This window comes from Bos taurus, chromosome 18 (genome assembly GCF_002263795.3).
Source record: "Bos taurus isolate L1 Dominette 01449 registration number 42190680 breed Hereford chromosome 18, ARS-UCD2.0, whole genome shotgun sequence".
Classification (NCBI taxonomy): domain Eukaryota; kingdom Metazoa; phylum Chordata; class Mammalia; order Artiodactyla; family Bovidae; genus Bos; species Bos taurus.
This window is the reverse complement of record NC_037345.1, coordinates 26,182,517-26,188,573: the sequence shown is the minus strand read 5'-3', so window position 1 is coordinate 26,188,573 and position 6,057 is coordinate 26,182,517. Positions and strand designations below refer to the sequence as shown.

The 6,057-nt window shown below is 41.6% G+C and overlaps 1 pseudogene; it reads left to right on the top strand.

The window, feature by feature from the left end:
• Positions 1-602: 602 nt before the first annotated feature.
• Positions 603-703, top strand: LOC112442473 (uncharacterized; annotated as a pseudogene).
• Positions 704-6,057: the final 5,354 nt, after the last annotated feature.

Genomic DNA, 6,057 nt, shown 5'->3' with positions numbered 1-6,057 from the left:
GCAGGAATACTGGAGTGGTTTGCATTTCCTTTTCCATGGGATCTTCCTGACCCAGGGATCAAACCCACATCGCCTGTGTCTCCTGCACTGCAAGTAGATTCTTTACCAATGAACCACCTGGAAAGCCTAATTTGATTAATACCAGGCAGTAATAAGCTGGTTTCCATCTCCATCTGTAGCTAATTTCTCATTGTTACCCAATGATACAGTTTCCAAGAGTGAAGATTAGCTGGAGATGTCTGATTGAACACAGCCATACACACCACCCTTCCTATTTCCTGCCTCACACGTTCTTAAGGATCCCTGCTGTATTTCATGTGCCTACATGAAACCCATAAAAACATAGGAAAGCAATAAAGAGTGCCACCAGAAGAGCAGATTATACATGAATTCCTATGAGATAGAAAGCAGATGGGATCAGATTGATAGAAAAACTGGAGCAAAGAAAAACACAGCTTAAACATAGATAGGGGAAAAAAAACTACTACCAAAGAAACTAGAACATTTGGGGGATATTCTAAGCTCAGTCAACAGACACCTGGAACCGGAGGAGGTGCTGGGGTAAGAGATGGGACATCTGTATGCATGAAACCCAGATCAGCGCTTTCTTCCATAGCACAGAGTAAAACTGGAAGAATATCAGAAAGATTAGCATGGCCCCTGCACAAGGATAAAGTGAACCTGTGAAGCATTACATATTTTTTTATAGTATCACCCCACAGATTACAGGCTAATCACAAAGAAGACAATGTATTTTTACAAAGGAAAGAGCTGATGGTCACCACCTACGCAAGTGATCAAACCTAACACACTGTTGACGGGATAACCGGATAGTGTGTGTCTACAGATGCCATGCAGCATGTTGTATGCCGAATCACCTACGAAGTATTCTTGCCAAAACAGTTAACCTGAATCCCATCAAGCCTCTAGATTCAACCTTACAAGAAATATGGAAGTGAGTGAGGTGGGTTTGAGAAAAAGTAAAACGACATTAAGAGGAAACAAGTAGACAGAATCAGAATGTGGAGCCTCCTAAGAGTAAAATAGGGAATCAGGTGCATGGACTGTAAGACAGAAGTTTCTGACCTCAGAAAGAATTAAGATGATGCTTCAAAACCTTTTCAAGTATACAAAGATCTCCCTAGGAATCTTAAGGGCCTGCCTCATCACTCCTCTCAGCTAGACAGTAGTGCTTCTAAGACTTCTAAGAGGATGGTCCAATAGCAGCTGCAACAGGGAACTCAAGGGAAAAAAGAGGCATCTCTTGGTATTCCCTGGTAGTGCAGTAGATAAGAATCTACCTGCCGATGCAGGAGACATGGGTTTGATCCCTGGTCAGAGAAGATTCCACATGCATTGGGTCAATTAAGCACATGTGCCACAACGACTGAGCCCATGCTCTAGAGTGCTGGAGCTCAACTACTAAGCCTGCGTGCCTGGAGCCTATGTCCTGCACCAAGAGAAGCCATGCACTGCAACACAGAGTAGTCCCTGACCACCGCAGCTGGAGAAAAGTCCATGCCCAGCAGTGAAGACCCGGGGCAACCAAAAATAAATAAACAAATACAATAACATTTTTAAAAAGGCATCTCTCGAAGAGCCTGAACCTGATATCATAACGGGATGAGACTTTGGAGAATGCTTGGAAAAGGGTGTGTGTATCCTGCATGTGAGAGAAAGCCAGATAGAGATGGTCTTCAAATTACGATGGTTCTACTTCAATATTTTTGACTTTTTACAGTGGTGCAATATGCACTCATCAGGAACTGTTCTTCAGATTTTGAAAGTTGATCTCTTCCTGGCCTTGGTGGTGTGTGGTACGATCCTTCCGTTTGATGATGAGCAATGGCAGCAAGCCCAAAGCTCCCGGACAGCCAGGCGATCATTGGTGGTGAACAATAAATACACCTACAAACAGTCTGTACTCAGACAGCCACTCTGTTTTCACTTTCAGTATTCAATAAATTACACAAGACATTCAGCACTTTATTATAAAGTAGCCTTTGTGTTGGATCAGTTTGCCAAACCATAGAATAATGTAAGTGTTCTGAGCACTTAGGGCTTCCCTGGTGGCTCAGCTGGTAAAGAATCCACCTGCAATGCGGGAGACCTGGGTGCGATCCCTGGGTTGGGAAGATCCCCTGGAGAAGGAAAAAACTACCCACTCTAGTATTCTGGCCTGGAGAATTCCATGGACTGTATAGAACATGCAGTCTCCAAGAGACGGACACAACTGAGTGACTTTCACTTTCACTTTCTGAGCACTTGTAAGGCAGGCGAGGCTAAGCTATGATGTTGGGTAAGTGTGGTGTATTCAATGCATTTTCAACTTGTGATATTTTCACTTTATAATGGCTTTATCAGGATGCCACATCATCATCAATTGAGGAAGATCTGTCATTTGTGGCCAAAGGCAGACCTTGGTGGTTTTTAAAACATAGCTTCAAATTCTTTGAAACTGGGTGGGCTTTGTGACTACTTCAAAAAACAGGGTCTGATGAAAGTGATGCTTATGTGATTTCTGAGGCTAGGTCATAAAAGGATCAAAGTCCTGTTCACCAAAACACTCATTCTCAGAGTCATGAGCCATTACATAAGAAAACTACTCTGAGGCTACCATGTTAGAGAGGCTACATGGACATGCTCTGGTGGGCATTCCTAGCTGGGAGGCAGCATTCCAGCCATCACAACCAAGGTGTCAGGTACGAGAGCAAAGCCCTCTTTCAATCCTCCAGCCAGTACATCTGCCAAGTGAATTTCACCACTGACTATTGTCAATGTCATGAAAAACAAAGAATCACTTGACCGAGCCCTGCCTAAATTTGTGAGATATAAAATAGCTGGTTTAAGCCACCAAAGTTAAAAATTTCTTTATATAGACAGCCGGAACATAATGACATTCTCCAAAATGTCAGTGTGGTGGTGCAGTAGATAAGCATAGGTCTGTTGACACAGAGGACCTGAGTTTGATTCCTGGTCTGGGAAGATTCCACATGCCACAGAGTAACTAAATCTGTACGCCACAACTACCAAAGCCTGCACTGCTCTAGGGCCTGCGAGCCACAGCTAATGAGCCCCTGTGATTTCAGCACTGAAATCACATGCGCCAAGAGCCTGTGCTCTGCAAGAGAAACCACCACAATGAGAAGCCCAAGCGCCACACTAGAGAGAAGGCCCCACTCTCTGCAACTAGAGAAAGACCAGGTGCAGCAATGAAGACCTCGCACAGCCAAAAAAAAGTCAATGAAATGGGTGCAGGAGAAGACAGTGTGTCTGTTTAGAGGGTTACAGCAACCAATACAATGTCAGCCTTGATTGGCTCCTGGCTCAAGGAACTCAATGGCAAATACTTTGGGGGCAAGTAGATAATATTTTTAGGAAATTACTGTAAATTTTGTTAGATATGATCAAGGTATTGTGGTTATATAGGAAAGTGTCTTTATTTCTAGGAGATACTTTCTGAAGTAATTATGGATCAAGTGTCATTTTGATCGCAACTTACTTTCCAATGGATCAGCAAAACAGTCTTAAACACACATGCGCACACAAAGTAAAGATGGCAAAAGGTTAACAATTGTTTGAATCTAGGTACTAAATATATGAGTGTCTGTTATACAATTCTTTTAACTTTTCTGAATGTGAACATTTTTGTAATAAAAAACTGAGAAAAAAAAATCAAGGGAAATTATGAAAACGTTCCCAACTTCGTTAGTCATCAAGGAAATGCAAATTAAACCCAAAATGCAATACCACCCACCAGAATGGCTAAAATGAAAAGGACAGAAAGTGTTGGCAAGACTGTGAAGCAAGTGGAATTCCTTCATAGACCACTGGTGGAAGCATAAATGGTACAACCATTTTGGAAAACTCTTGGCAGTATCTGCTAAAGCCCACGGATATCTACCCTATGATTCAATTACGCCTCTCCCAAAAGAAATCCATATTCATGTTCATCCAAAGATATATGCAGGCACTATTGATAGAGGTCTCCAGCTGAAAACTACCCAAATATACATCCACAGGAGAATGAATAGATAAATATATACACATAAGATGGGATGCTATACACCCACAAGAAGAACAAACCACAGTCACACAGGACAATGTGGATGAATCTCAGAAATATGCCAAGTGAAAGAAGAAATAAATAAAACCAAAGAGTACATGCTGTATGATTCTATTTAAATAAGGTGTATTCTAACATTTTAATAAAGACAACACAAGTCTACAGTAACAGAAGTCAGGATAGCTACCTTTGAAGGTGTAGTGACTGAAAGGGAACTTAAGGGCCCAGGATGTTGGTAATGTTCTCTTTCTCAATCTGGGCGCTGATCACAAGGGTGTGTAAAATTTGAGCAGTTTTCTGTATCCTCGGCCTGTCCCTCTAGAAATGCTGGGTTTCTGGTATTCTCCTCGCTTTTCAAGTTCATTCATGCCTCAATGTCTTTGCCATGCTGTTATTCCCTCTGCTGAGATGCCAGTCTACCTATCTTCCCCTGGCTAGTCTCTACTTCTCCTTTGCATCTCAGATCAGAACTTCTCTCCTGCACAAAGCCTTCTCTAACCTCCAGATTCAGGTCAGTTCCTTTTACCCTCTGTCCTATAAAGTAGCATCCATTGTAGACAGTTATGCTAATACTTCCTGTATTGCAGTGAAATTCTTTGGCCTCATCTGCTAGACCACAAGCTCCTTGAAAGTCAAGGTTTTATTTATTGACATGACTGGTATTTGGTGACTGTTTGCTAAAACACCTCAACTAAAGCTCCCTCAATATACATGAATGAAATGTGTCATGACTTCTACATTGCTTTAAAAAAAATCTATTTATTTATTTGGCTGCCTTGGGTCTTAGTTGCGGCATGTGTGATCTTTTCGTTGCAGTGCGCTATTTTAGTTGCTCCAAGGCACATGGGATCGTAGTTCCCTGACCAGGGATCAAACCAGCATTCCCTGCATTGCAAGGTGAATTCTTGACCACCTGACCATCTGAAGTCCCTCTATATTTTTTTTAAAATACCGCCTGGAGACCTGGATTGAATTTTTTTTTAAGTGATATTATCTAACTGACGTATGAAAACAAAATACTCTTCTAATTTTCAGAGAATCATTTTCAGTTTTATAAATTTGATTTTATTTTAAGCAACGTTTCAACTCCTCATCTTAAAATTCAGCAACTATAACAAAAAGATATCCTTTTTTTCACCTATCCAATTGACAAAGATTTTAAAAAATTGGGAAGACACTGTGTTAGATAGTATCCTCCACTTTGGAGGGCAGTTTAGCTACTATCAAAATATAAAGTGAACATGTTTTTAATGTAATAACTTTATTTCTAGAACTTTTTATATAATATCCTACACGTGTATGAAAAGACACGTACAAGGATATTCACTGAAGCCTCGTTCTTCATAGCAAAAGATTAGAATCAACTAAAGGCCAGTGTGAAGAAAGCTGAGCGCCGAAGCATTGTTGCTTTTGAACTGTGATGTTGGAGAAGACTCTTGAGAGTCCCTTGGACTGCAAGGAGATCCAACCAGTCCATTCTGAAGGAGATCAGCCCTGGGATTTCTTTGGAAGGAATGATGCTAAAGCTGAAACTCCAGTACTTTGGCCACCTCATGCAAAGAGTTGACTCATTGGAAAAGACTCTGATGCTGGGAGGGATTGGGGGCAGGAGAAGGGGACGACAGAAGATGAGATGGCTGGATGACATCACTGACTCGATGGACATGAGTCTGAGTGAACTCCGGGAGTTGGTGATGGACAGGGAGGCCTGGCGTGCTGCGATTCATGGGGTCGCAAAGAGTCGGACATGACTGAGCAACTGATCTGATACCAAATTAAACATACAATTACCATCTGACCCAGAAATTGCAATCTTAGGTATTTACCAAGAAAAATGAAAACTTAATGTCGTGAAAAAAGAAACTTGTACGTGAATGTTCATAACAGCTTTATTCATTCAATGTGGTGGTCCAGTGGTTTAGAATCTACCTGCCAATGGAGGGGACTTAGTTTTGATCCTGATCTGGGAAGATTCCACATGCTATGGAGAC